General features: G+C 53.9%; 1 protein-coding gene across 3 annotated transcripts in view; it reads left to right on the top strand.

Moving 5' to 3' along the window:
- RAP1GAP2 (RAP1 GTPase activating protein 2) overlaps window positions 1-13,774 on the top strand; it is a 216,333-nt gene that overhangs the window by 11,310 nt on the left and 191,249 nt on the right. The window contains exon 1 of one of the 3 annotated variants that reach the window (XM_043903406.1): window positions 3,200-3,381. The exons of the other annotated variants lie outside the window; for them this stretch is intronic. The gene's annotated coding sequence lies outside the window, so the exon portion shown is untranslated. Of the gene's footprint in view, window positions 1-3,199; window positions 3,382-13,774 lie in introns of those variants that run through there. 3 annotated transcript variants of the gene reach the window in all.

Consider the following 13,774-nt stretch of genomic DNA (forward strand, 5'->3'; position numbering starts at 1 on the left):
TCTCATGCTACTTGACATTAGTTTATTCGCCTGTCTGTTCATTGCCCGTGGCTCCCCTGGAATGTGAGCTCCGTGACGGCAGGCCCTTCTCCCTCTTGTCCTCTCTCTGTATTCTGAGGTCCTAGCCTGGAGAAGGAGCTCATTTAACAAGCACCAGGTGAAGGACAAATGAACATAATGCAGGCTCACAGGTAGGAAGGCTGGAAGGGAGGCGAGTTCCAAGATCAGGATGGGTCAGCTACACCTGCCCAAGATACAAGGGAAGAAGAGGAGGCTGAGGCCGCCTGCCCATGTGCGTGGCTTTAGGCAAACCCTTTTTTGAGCCAAAGAAGAATGCTTTTCAGAGTCACAGGAGCCTAGCTGAGTCCATGGAGGAGGAAAGCAATCATAAGATAGGATGGAGCCATTCAAAATAACTTTAGCTTTCATACCTGAGAAGGCTACCTCCCAAGGGACTTGAAGAGGAGGCTGCCATAGCTCTGAGACTAAGCACTCAAAAAACTATTACTCTTATATCACGAAAGTTGTACTAACTTATTATGTGTATTTATTATGTGTCATGTTATAAATGCTTTGCAGGCATACATTGATCTACCCTTCATAACAATGCTATGATCTAGGTACTGTCGTTCTCCCCATTTTTCAGATGGCAAAACTGAGGCACAGAGTCAGTGGCAGTGCTCACCACTGCTATGCACACTCCCTTTCAGAGAACAGGACATGTGCCCCAAAGTGGGAGATGGTGAAAGTAATTTGTATCTTTACAGCGAGGAAATAAGTCCACAAACCATAAACAAATGAGCTTAGCATCAGTCCTAATCAGGTTTCAGAGTCTGTTATTAAAGAGATGGTTTGGGGGCACTTAGCAAGGAAAGAGATAGAGGACCACTGGCAGCGAGTGAATTCCCTGGGAACCCATCCTGCTGGGGAAAGCTTTATTTGCTTTTCCGATTAGTTTTCCAGACTAGAAGTTAGGTTGGGGGTGGTAAAGCAGGAGACAGGGGTTCCTGCGTTTCAGCAAGAAATTGTTCTTGTCTTCCCATCAAAGCCTTACAGGTGACAGAGGAATGTGGGCTGGGGGCGGGCACCGCTGGGGAGGTTGACGAGTGGGCTGCACTTGCCGAGACTGCTCAGGGCGTTCATGAGGGACTTGGTGAGGAAGGATGTAGACAGCATGCTGGTGATGTTGCTGATGGCAAGAACCTGGACACCATCCCAATGGACAAGATAGCAGAACTAGACTCGAAGAGTCCTGGAGGCTGGGGTCCAAGTCCAAGTCTAGAAGGTACAGTTTAATAGAAATTAAAGAAGTCTATTTCAAGCCTCCAATGTTGTCTGCATCTCAATAGCAGGCTGAGCGGATCAGCTATCTGAGGGCTTCCAGTTGACTAGAAGCTTGGGTATGAAAATGCTCGCACCTTGGGGCTTCAAGAGCTCAGGGCAGGGTCCAGAGCTGCAGAGGGAAGGTCCTGCTCTTTTGTCTCAGATGGTTGATCCCTGGGTTGAGAAGATCCCCTGGAGGAGGCCATGGCTACCCACTCCAGTATTCTTGCCTGGAGAATTCCATGGACAGAGAGCCCGGAGAGCTACAGTCCATGGGGTTGCAAAGAGTCAGACATGGCTGAGCGACTGACACTAATATACCACAGGAATGCTCTATCATTTCCGCATTTATTTTGTGGATAGAGATTGAACACGTTTCTCTGCTAATACCATATTGGATATTATGCTCGAACGCTGAGCAAGTTGTGTTTTGGGGCGATGAGTCAGGTTGCTGAACGGACTCAGCGCGTGAGTTGGCAACTCGCTTTCCTTTTATCTTTCCACCCGGCTCCAGGTCAGGCCCTGGGGTTTTGATGCCTTGTCTTAAGGAACACAAGGTTCCTGCCTCTAAGGGACACACATTCTAGTGGCAGAGACAGTCTGTAGACACATAGATAAGAGAATTTCCTGAGATGATCAGAGTGCTGAACAAACTCAAACAGGGCATCAGATAAAGATTGACCAGTGGGTGGGTGGGAACTCTGGATGAGAGGGAAGGGCTCACTGGGAAGGAAACATTTGAGAGGAGAGTCCTGCCTGAAGGACACAAGAGGGCAGCCACAGGGAGAAGCTGCTAGCAAAGGGTGCTGAATAAATGCTGGGGAGGGGAAGGAAGATGGGAAGGAGAATCTCAGTTACAAGGCCCTAACTACGTTCTGGATTTTGTGGCCAGAGCAGAGTGAGGCCTTGGCCAACAAAGGGACGCGATGCAGATGTCCATGCAATTAAAGGGCTTTCTAACATTCAGAGCTGCCTGAGTACAGCGTGAGCTGCGTCCTGAGGGGGTGAGCTTTCCACCACTGAGATGTGCAAGCCATATTCAGAGGCCACCCTTCGTGGACGTTAGGGAGCAAGACTCAAGCATCTCAGGGGCTCCACAGGACACCCTTCCTGCCTTCAGCCCTTTCAAGTTTAGGAGCATCCTCGGTTTGGCCAAAGCTGGGAGGATGTCTGTGCAGCGAGTGAATGAAAGCTCCAGGCTGCCAGGTCCAAGGCAGAGGCAGTTTTAAGGACTCTGGCAGTCCTTGAAACCTCCTACTTCCAAATCCAGAGAGCACTGCCCCGCTCCCCGCCCCCCCCCACCCCCGCCCCGCCCCCGGTACTATCGAACCCCCTCCCCCGTCCCGCCGCACGCAGAGCTGGGGAGAACCCCAGTGTCTTCCCGCCGATCTTTCCCTATTTCCATTCCCCACCGGCCCGGGGCCCCATCCCCCAGGAACTTCTGCGGGAAGGTGGGCTGTACCCTCCTCCGCTCCCCTGGGTCCCTTGGGCGCGCCTGCCCCGCCCGGCGCCTTTGTTCCGAGGAGCCGCCTCGGGCAGTCCCCTGGCGGCAGCGACGCGAGCATCCCCGGCGCCGCACCCGGGACTCGCAGTACCCACCTCCTCCGCCCCCGTGCCCTCTCCGGCCCCGCGTGCCCGCCCCTCCATCTCCCTCCCATTCTCCGGCAGCTACGCGGCTGCGGCGCCAGGCGAGCCGAGTGGGCATCGCCGGGACCTGGGCGCGGACCCAGGCGGCGGCGTCGCGGGGGGCGGCAGGAGGGCCCCGCCTCGGCCAGGCGCGGGCTTGCGGGCGGCGAGTGCGCGGCTCCGGCGGTGGGGCGCGCCCGCCAGGTGTGCGGGCGGCGGCGGCGGGTCGCGGGAGCCGCTTTGTGCCGCGGCCGGGGTGCGCGCGCGCGCGCCGCGGTGACGGTGCGCGCGGCGGGGCGGGCGACCAGGGGAGCCCGCCGCCGAGGAGGAGGGGGCTGGCGGCCGGATGGAGACGGGGGACGCCGCCGCGACAGACTGCTGCCGTTCCGTCCACGTCGAGCAGTGAGCCCGCGGGCGCCGGCGTCACAGAAGGTCAGAGGGGCTGGGGCTGGGTGGCGACCCCGTAGTCAGCGGGGATCAGAACGTGGGTCTTGCTTGGGTGGGACTGGACCCAGGGTGGAATTGGGGTGTCTGCGGTGAGTGCAAATGCGTGTGTCTGCAAAGAGAGATCAGCTCGTGTGGACGTGAGTGAGCTCTGTGCTGCGATTCCACGGAGCAGTTCAGCGTAATGGGTTGTTTGGGAAGTGGGATGACTGTCCTCAGACACCCTGCCGGTGGGGCATGGCGCACACACACGTCTGGGGTGTCTATGCGGTGAGGGAGACGTCAGCCCAGCCTCTGTCAAAAAGTCTCTGGCTGGAGAAGCTGACCCATGTGGATGGAGGTCAGAGCTGGGGTGTTTACAGGTGGTGGTGGTGGTGAAGGGAAAAAGCCAGGACCCCCAGGGAGGACCCTGGAGCTAGGCTGGGTTGGTTTGTTGGTTTTTTTCCTCCTAAAGGACATAAACCCCACCCCGGCCTGACTCCAACCTGTGCCTGTTGCAGGGAGGGGAGCCAGGACAGTGGGGGCGCTGTCTGGGAGGCCTCTGGACCTTTGGGGCAGGGCTAGGCTCCAGCCTGGTGCTCACCTTTGGAGGCCCTGAGTGACGAGTGTGGGGGTGCCTGACCTGGGTGGGGGTCCGGGGCACACTGTGAGTCCTGACCTGGGAGCTGGTTGAGGAGGACTTTTTTCTCTCCATCTGTGTGGCTCCTCTACACCCTACTTAACAGACCAAAGGGCATTTATATGCAAGTGGGGTTTGGGGTCTGAATGCTGGGATCTGCCTCTGTTGAGTGGCCCCCATCAGAGCAGCCTCCGTAGGGAATAATAGGGCTGTCCTGGGCTGGGCGCCAGGACTCTGATTCTTTTCATGCTTGGTGATCCTGGGGCTGTCCCTTAAGCCCTATCGGCCTCAGTTTCCCATGGAGAGGGGAGAAGGCATCCCTCCCCCCCTCCCTTATTCTTCCTGCTGCAGAGTAAGGAGTAAGCAGAGCTCGCCCAGCCCAGCTGCGGGGGAGCCGGGAGGCAGAGAGTGACTCAGGGCATGTGAGGTCTCCGTCAGTGATTTCCCCCAGGAAAGTCCCCGCACATCTTTGAGAGGTGGGAAGCAGTTGGGAGGTGTTCTGCCCTCATCTCCAAGCAAGTGTGTTGGATATTCTGAGTCTAGGAGTGGGGCAGGGTGGGTGTCTTCTAGATCCGGCTGCTCAGGCTTCCAGAAGCTACCTCAGGTTCCTCCTCCTTTCTGAGATGTTGAGAATTGTGGAGGGATTGGATGGGATGGGGGCTTGGAGTCACTGAATTTCTGGGCAGAGGCAGATGCTAAAGTTGAGTAGGCATGGGCACATCTGACTGGGATTCCCACTCAGGCCGCTTAGCCTAGGGTGTTGGATGGTTTGTTGGGAGGTGGCCTCAGTTCCCGGCTTCCCAGGTGGCACTAGTGGTAAAGAACCCACCTGCCAATGCAGATGTCAGAGATGTGGGTTCGATCCCTGGGTCGGGAAGATCCCCTGGAGTAGGAAATGGCAACCCACTCCAGTATTCTTGCCTGGAGAATCCCATGGACAGAGGAGCCTGGCGGGCTACAGTCCATGGGGTCCCAAAGAGTCAGACACGACTGAAGTGACCTAGTACACACACACACGGCCTCAGCTCCAGAGAAGACGACCCTTGGCCACAGGCACCCTTTCCACCCCCTACCCCTTCCCATGACCCAGTCTGGATCAAGTGTGGCTGAGTCACTGTGGTTCAGAATGACTTGAACCTTAAGGGACGGGGGCGTTGGCATGGATGGTGGTGGCAGCAGCAGACAAGGCTGTGTTGTGACCCAGACCTGGGTTGAGTCCCAGCTCCACCTCTCACACTCTCTCTGTGTCTCCACCTGTGTTTTCCCAAAGCAGAACTGGAGGATGCATGCTTTTAATCTTCCCACCACTCTCTCCTGGGAGGCCTTCCCAGGAGCATGCATTTCAGAACTGCCCTGTCGGGGAGAGAAACAGGAAAGTGTTCACCCATCAACTCTGTCCCGTTCATGGACATTAAGTCCCGCATGCTTCCAGGCTGCACGTGTGAAGCCTCAGCAGGTTCGTGTGGGCATCCCACACTGCGGCTTCAGAGAAGATCCCGCTGAGTCCTCGAGGAAGCCTCGCCACGTGGTGCTATAGGCTGTTGCTCAAAACCTGCAGGGAACCAGTCATTGCAGAAGTGATTGGAGTAAGATGTGGGACCGAGACGGTTTGAAGTACTCCTTGAGGTGTCAGAGACTGCGTGACTCTGGGCAAATTTCCGATCTTCTCTGAGCCTCAGTTTTCTTCTCTGGGGGTTGTAGGTATTTACTAAATTTTTGAACATGGCAATGGGTCCATAGTGAGGGCTCCGTGATGGAATATTTCTGTGTATTTGGGAAGACAGTATGTTCTAGGTGGTTCAGATATTCATCACTTAAAGTGGTGAAGGGAGTTGGATTAGGTGATCTCTAGTCTTTAGAGGTCTGAAGGGGTCTCTGACCCCATCCTGGTCAGAGAATCTGGGACTCAGGGGTCTGGCCCCTGACCTGGTCAGGTCCTCCTGGCATGTGGCACAGTCTCCCAGACCCCCTGCATGGTTCTGCTCTGCATTCTGTGAGTTGAAGGCAATATGCCAGTTGCTCAGACATGCCTTTCCCTGGGCTCTGTCCACTGGAGGACATGGGAGCCTGGAGGGTGGGCAGAAGGGGCGAGGGGAACAAGCATTGCAGAAGCAGGTGGTTGAAGGAGGAGTGGCAGGAGGGTGGATGCTGGCGTTTGGAGTTGGCAGATGGTCGTGGGCACTGGTCTGGACTACAGTCAGTGGGGAGGAGAGGGCACAGGGTGGGGGAGGGCGAGAGAAATTGGAAAACGGGAAGGGCAGGGAGAACGGATTGGCAGAGGGCGGCCCAGAGTGATGGAGGCACCAGGGCTGTGGGGCCAGTCGGGCAACCTTGGTGCCCAGGGCTTGGGAGTGTCTGGAGTGGTGGGGACAGGCTGGGCCGGCGGGAGAGCAATGGGGTGCTATGCGGGAAGGGATGGCACTGGTTGGGGATTAGTTGGGGGCCCTCTGGCATAAGCCAGGGCAGGTATCGTATTTCGGGGAACAACACCTATAAGCTCCCTCCTTCTTGCTACAGCACGTCTGCCTCCGCTTCCTGGGTCACCACCCACGTTGGCAGGTGAGGCACTGTCTGCAAACACTTGGGTCCCATTGTGAGCCGTGATTGGAGAAGGCGAGGATGTGCCTCTGCCAAGGCCTGTTGCCATGGTACCGTGGTGACCCTTGTCTCCCGGTCCTCTCCCATCTCTGAGCAACGTGGCCCTCCCCAGGGGGAGGTCGTACAGTGGGGAAGGTGTCCGGCTGCCTCCGGCTTATGCAGGGGCCGTTCAGGCTGGCCACACGACGGTCACGGTGTCCATCCTTCTGCCTTCAGGCAAGGTCACACCCAGCCTAGGCTGGGTGGTTGCAATAGCCACTGTCTTCACTTACAGTCGTTTAAAGACTCCTCTACAGTTTGGGGTTCCTCTTATTTTTCACAAGTTTAGTTTAAAAACGAAGTCAGTAATGCCAGCCTATCCATTTCTTCTCCTCTCCCCCCCCATTAAAATATGTTCATTTATTTATTTGGCTGTTCGGCACGCGGGATGTACCTTGCAGCATGCCGGATCTAGTTCCTGGACCAGGGCCCCCTGCACTGGGGGTGCAGAGTCCTAGCCACTGGACCACCAGGGAGGTCCCATGTCCTCCCCTCTTAATGAGCCAGAAGACACTCTCTTCTTGCCCACCCCTTTTTCAGTGCTTTGGTGCTTCTCTCGAGGGAAGTTCTGCATCAGGTCTGCCATGCTACACTTTTTTGTTTGTTTTTCACTCTGTTTGCCACCATCCTTAAGTAGATTCCACTCTCCCTGCTCAAGAGTGCAAACCAGCTGTTGGGGCTCCAAGGCAGGTGGGACCCCAAGGCAAGGACTGAACTCTGGGGAACCTGACCTGAGACCAGGCCTGGGTTCTGAATTTGCAGCTTGCTCTCCGGGTCGGCTGGGGTTCCACCTCTTTCCCTTGTTCGGATCCAGGGCTGTCAACCTTCTTCCCGGATCATGCTGGGCGTGTGAGCTGGGCCCTGCCAGGCCTGGCTCAGCAGATGGCATTGGGTCTGGGCACCTGGGGGACCCTGCCAATTAGCTGACTGGTGGTGAGCAAGACCTGGAGGGGAGTGACAGGCATTCAGGCACAGTGAGGTCCACTATGTGTGCGTGCCCGTCTGTGCAGGTGGGTCCCTGGAGGGCGTGTTGCTGGATCGCCGTGTCTGCACATCTCTGTGTGACTAAGCAGTACTCCTCTGAGCTTGCATCTGTGTGCACTGCTGTGTGCTCTGACTTATTCGTGTTCTCTCTCTGGGGATGTGAGCTGGCCACCAACCCAGCGCTCCCCAGGTCCTTGAGGGTGTGCCTGTCTGATGGCAGGTGGTGTTTTACCCAGCAGGATTTCCTGGTCCCCTGAGGTCCCTGAGTCTCCTGCCCTGCCCAGCTCTCCAGCATTCCTATCCTGATCTCCCTCCATCTGCCTTGAGGAGGTTGCTTCTCCCTCCACCGGCCATGTGGCTGCCCATTGCTGTTCAGGCGGGGCTTGCCGTGAGACAGCCGGTCCAATCTCCAGCCCCATCCTTTAAGCTCTGAGTTGAAGATGATGACTGGGTGAGCCCTGGGTGGAGGAGATGAGTCAGGATGGCTGCAGCGGGTGGGCGGAAGCTAGGCTGGGTGTCAGCATCTTCAGGCAGGGGTGTGCACCCCACGTCCACTTGACCCATCCTCAGTGGGTTGGGCACCAGTGCAGCAGTGGGAGGGTCCCTCCACCTCCCCTGCCCATGTTGTCTTCCCTTGGAGCCACGCCTGGCAGCGTCTGATGGGGAGCAGAATGGTCTCTGGGGCTCCAGGCAGCCCACCGGCAGCGTAATCAGTGAAATTTATGGAGCTCCTCTTCCTGTGTCAGGCCCGGGTCACACGTGATCCATGTTTTAGCTCACTGGCTCCTCAGAACCATCCTATGAGGTGGGTTCAGAAAGCATCCCCATCTTACGAGGAAGTGGTGGCTCAGAGAGGCTGGGTCACTTCCATAAGGTCACACAGCTAGGAAATAGTGTAGCCAGGATTGTTCTTATATTTATTGGCTGTACTGGGTCTTCCTCTGCTGTGCGGGCTTTTCTCTAGTTGAGGCCAGCAGGGGCTACTCTCTAGTTGCGATGCACAGGCTTCTCACTGAGGCGGCTTCTCTTGTTGAGCACAGGCTCCAGAGTGCACAGGCTTGAGCATGCGGGCTTCTGTGGATGCGGCTCCCAGGGTCTAGAGCACAGGCTCAATAGTCATGGCTCACGGGCTTAGTTGCTCCAAGGCACATGGGATCCTCCCAGACCAGGGATCAAACCCGTATCTCCTGCATTGGCAGGCGGGTTCTTTACCACTGAGCCACCGGGGAAGCCCTGGGTCTGTTCTTGACACTTGTTGCTGTCCCCTCCGCTGCTCACAAAGCTACGTCCGTCTCATCCTTATAGTCTCCCCTTCAGAGAGGCCAGCTCAGATCATCCCCTCTAAACAGGGCTCTCCACCCACCCAGTCCCCTTTGGGATTACATCATCCTATGTAAATACCTGTGTAAAGTTATCCCTCTCTGGTACTCCACTCCCCTGCCCTCCCAGGGCAGGGATTTGTCTGACTTGTTCACTGGAATACCCTCCACATTAGTGGAGAGCCTGGAACATGGTCGGGATGTGGTAAACATGTGATGAATGGATGAATGGATGACTACACGAAGGTATATCTGACTCCAGACCTAAGCTCTTTACCCCTCCTCTATGCTGTCTCTCACAACAGGTACCACTGCTGGGTGGCCAGGTGCATAGCTCTGGAACCAGCTTGCTTGGTTCTCTGTTCTGGTTATCTGGTGCTGCATAATAAACCATGAGTAGCTTAGGACCTGAAACAACAGTGATGCTTATTGTGCTCAGGAATCTACGGTTTGGGCAGGGCTTGAAGGGAGACCTGTATCTGCTCTGCCATCGTCTTCTGGGACTGGAAATGTCTGAAGGCTCGGTGGCTCACATGTCTGGCCTTTGATCCTGGCTATTGGCCTGAGGTCTTGGTTCCTCACTACACAGGTTTCTCTCTGTGCTAGATTGAGCTTCCTCACAGTGTGGTGGCTGAATTAAAGGGCAAGAAAGAGCCTCTGCTCAGTTGCTCACTCATGTCTGACTCTTTGCAACCCTATGGACTGTAGCCTGCCAGGCACCTCTGTCCAAGGGGACTCTCCAGATGCGAATACTGGAGTGGATTGCCATGCCCTTCTCCAGGGGATCTTCCCAATCCAGGGATTGAACCTGGGTCTCCCACGTTGCAGGTGGATTCTGTACGGTCTGAGCCACCAGGGAAGCCCAAGAAAGAGCCAGGCAGAAGTTATTTCACCTTTTGTTACCTGGCCTTGGAAATGAGGCAACCTCACTTCTGCCAGAGTCGCAGATCCACATGGATGCTACAGGAGGGGGAACACCCCCCCGCCACTTATTGGAGGGGAGTTACTGTCACAGGGTAAGAAGAGCATGTGGGATGGGGGATCTATTATGGGATGGACAGTCTGCCACAGTCACTTCTTTGGAGTGTGATCTTGAGCACATTACTCAGTCTCTCTGTGCCCCAGTTTCTCTGTCTTTAAAATGGGGACATCATCAGTATGTACTGGGTTATTTCATACTCACTGGGTTATTTCTTTGGCCATGATTATACTTGGGAAGATCCCCTGGAGGAAGAAATGGCAACCCATTCCAGTATTCTTGCCTGGAAGATTCCATGGACAGAGGGGCCTGGCGGGCTACAGTCCATGGGGTCACATAGAGTTGACACAATAGCGCACGCAGGCATGCACACTTCCACTCACAGATCCCCTTGGCCTCAGATGAGACATTGGTCCAGGTTTTCACTGAGTTGCATGATCCAGCCCCAATCCCACCCCCAGCTCTCATGTAATACAGGAGGCACCTACCTGTGCAGCATCCTTCTGAGGGCAGTGATGGGAAAAGAAGAGGGGACCCTGAGAGTAGTAAGCCTTTTCTGTCTCTCTTTATTCTGTGATTCTAAGACAGCCCTGCTCCCTTCAAAGGGGCAAGGGACAGGATTGGTGGAGGTGCCACAAAGTCAGGGCTCCAGCAGGATTTCCCCTGGACTTGGAGGCACAGATCCTACAAGGACCCCCTTCTTTATCTGGGGAAGTCAGGATAAATGCACATGCTGGCTTTGAGCTGCAGGTCATTTTTTCAAAAGTGTCAGAGAGAGCTCCCTCCTCTTGCCGGTCCCCCACCTGGCTGCCTCCGCCTGAGTCACTGTTCATCAGCCAGAATGACTCCCACCCAGCTTGCCAAACCTGGGGATCTCAGGGTTTGCTCATCCTGGCCCGGGCTGGGGCTGCTCCTCAGCTGGGCGTTGGCAGGGGGCCAGGGAGAGTCTTGGGCTTTGCTGGTGCCCAGCCTGGCTGTATCTCGCATCAAGCACTGCCCTCATTTTCTGTGGAAATGGCAGAATTGTTAAAAGCAGGGGCTCTGGGTTTGAATTCTGCTACAGCCACTTATGGGCCCTGTGACCTTAGGCACATCCCTTAACCTTTTAAAAAAATTATTTAATAGAAATTTATTTATTTATTAGTTGTTCTGGGTCTTTGTTGCTGTAAGGGCTTTTCTCTAGTTGCGGAGAGCTGAGGCTACTCTCCACTTGCGGTGCGCAGGCTTCTCATTGCGGTGGCTTCTCTTGTGGAGCAAAGGCTGTAGGCGCATGGGGTTCAGTAGTTGTGGTTCCTGGGCTCTAGAGCACAGGCTCAATAGTTCTGGCACACAGGCTTAGTTGCCCTGTGGCACATAGGATCTTCCCAGATCAGGGACTGAACCTGTGTCTCCTGCATCAGCGAGTGGATTCTTGACCACTGAGCCACCAATATTTTATTATTATTTAAAAAATATTTTCATTTATTTGACTGCACCAGGTTTTAGTTGCGGCAGTCTGGATCTTTAGTTGTGGCATTCGAACTCTTAGTTGCAGCATATGGGATCTCACTGCCTGACCAGGGATCAAACCAGGGCTCCCTGCATTGGGAGCATGGAGTCTTAGCCACTGGACCACTAGGGAAGTCCAATCTTAATCTTTCTGAGGCTCCAGGATGGACGACATGGTTGTGTAAGGAGTAAATGAAATAAAAATGTATGGCATAACTAGTTCATGGGAGATTCTCAAGAAATGTTGGCAGTTATTTATAGGTGGACAAAGTGAGGCGACAGGAGTCTACGTGATTTCCCCACAGCTACATTTACAGTCAGAATCAGGGCTTGAACCCATGTGTGCTGACACCAGGTGGTTGTTGCTTGTCTCCTGTGATACAGAGAATTCCTCCATCCCTCCATCCCTTTTGCCAGAGGCAATATGGCTGCCATCCTAGAAGCAAGAAGCAAGATGCCCACATTTGCTCTTTGCACTACCCAGACTTGCCTGTAGAGGGTGCTGACACCCACCTTCTCACCCATTTTGGAAGGGAAGTGGCCAGGTGAGGCTCTGCAGTAGTAGGGGAGTGTGGGAAGTGACCCAGCGGAATGGGGGAGAGTGAAGAGCTGCCTTTGCCATCTCCTTTAGGGAGAATGCCCTTCAGACAGCTCCTAGTGCCCAGGTTTTCCTGTAGATAACTCCAAGGGCCACCAAAGATAAAGGGGGTAGCTTAGTGGGTTTCATTCCAGTGTTTCTCACTGAATTAGAATCATCTGGGGAGTTTGTTAAAGATGCAGATTCCATGGCCCTACCCCAGAAGGATGGGATCCGAATTTTAGCCACTGCACTGGCTAACAGGTCTACAGATCTGTGCCAGGCACCGATTTGAAGGTTTACCACGCATTAACTCATATACCCCTCCCAAGAGCCTGATGAGCCATTAATATCCCCATTTTTTAGGTCTGCTCTGAGGCACAGAGAGGTTGAGAAGCTTGCCCAAGTTCACACTGCTTGCAAGCCGCAGGGCTGGGGTTTGACCCCTTGCTATTCAAGCCCCAGGTGGTTCTCACACCCGTAGCATGTGAGAACCACTATTTTATTAATATAACACAGGGCCCGTCTGCTTTCTTGTTTCCTTTTGCTGCCTTTCATATGTCATTATTTTAAATAACATTTGTTGGTTTTTCTGACTATAAAGCAAACCCCACTTGTTTAAGAAAATTTAGAAAGTTTAGGAAAGCACAAAGCGGGGAAAAAACCATGATTTTTTAATTTGACCTGAACAACAGCTTCCCTGGTGGCTCAGCGGTAAAGGGTCCACCTGCCAATGCTAGAGACTCGGGTTTGATCCCTGGGCGGGGAACATCCCCTGGAGAAGGAAATGGCAACCCACTCCAGTATTCTTGCCTGGAAAATCCCATGGACAGAGGAGCCTGGTGGGCTACAGTCTGTGGAGTTGCAAAGAGTCAGACACATCTTATCAACTAAACAACAACAACAGTGAGCTGAACAACATGGTTCTGAAAGTGTTAGCCTGCTTTACCCTATTCAGAGACTTGCTGTGACTTGCTTGCCTGGCATCACATACGCAGTGGTCCCCAGTATCTTTGGGGGATTGCTTCTCGGACTCTCCCCACCCACCTCCACCCCCCCACAGGGTACCAAAACTCTGCAATGCTTAAGTCCCTTATATAAAATGGTGTAGTATTTGCATATAGCCTCTGTCATTCTCCCTTATAGTTTATTTTTTAAAGTAAAAACTTAAAGATTGTACTCCATTTAAATTTATTATAAAATATAGTTGTACTTCTTAACCCCCTACTCCTATCTTGCCCCCTAGCAACTTCTCTCTCCCCTCTAGTATCTCCTGGTTTGTTCTGTACATCTGTGAGTCTGTTTCTGTTTTGTTATATTCATTCCTTTGATTTGTTTTTAGATTTGGAATGTAAATGATAACAGTTTCTCTCTGTCTGACTTGTTTCACTAAGTGTAATACCTTCCAGGTCTACTCAAGTTGTTGCAAATGGTAACATTTCATTGCTTTTTATGTCTGAGTAGTACACCACTTCTTCTTTCTCCATTTTTCTATTGATGGTCACTTAGGCCTCTCATATACTTTAAATCATCTCTAGATTACTTACACTACCTAATACAATGTAGGGGCTTTCCTGGTGGCTCAGACAGTAAAGAATCCGCCTGCGATGTGGGAACCCTGGGTTCGAACCCTGGATTGGGACGATCCCATGGAGGAGAGCATGACAACCCGCTTCAGTGTTCTTGCCTGAAGGATCCCATGGACAGGGAAGCCTGGCGGGCTACAGTCCACAGGGTCGCAAAGAGCTGGACATGACTGAGCGACTAAGCACAAACAC

This window comes from Cervus elaphus, chromosome 5 (assembly GCF_910594005.1).
Source record: "Cervus elaphus chromosome 5, mCerEla1.1, whole genome shotgun sequence".
In the NCBI taxonomy this organism is placed as follows: Eukaryota; Metazoa; Chordata; class Mammalia; order Artiodactyla; family Cervidae; genus Cervus; species Cervus elaphus.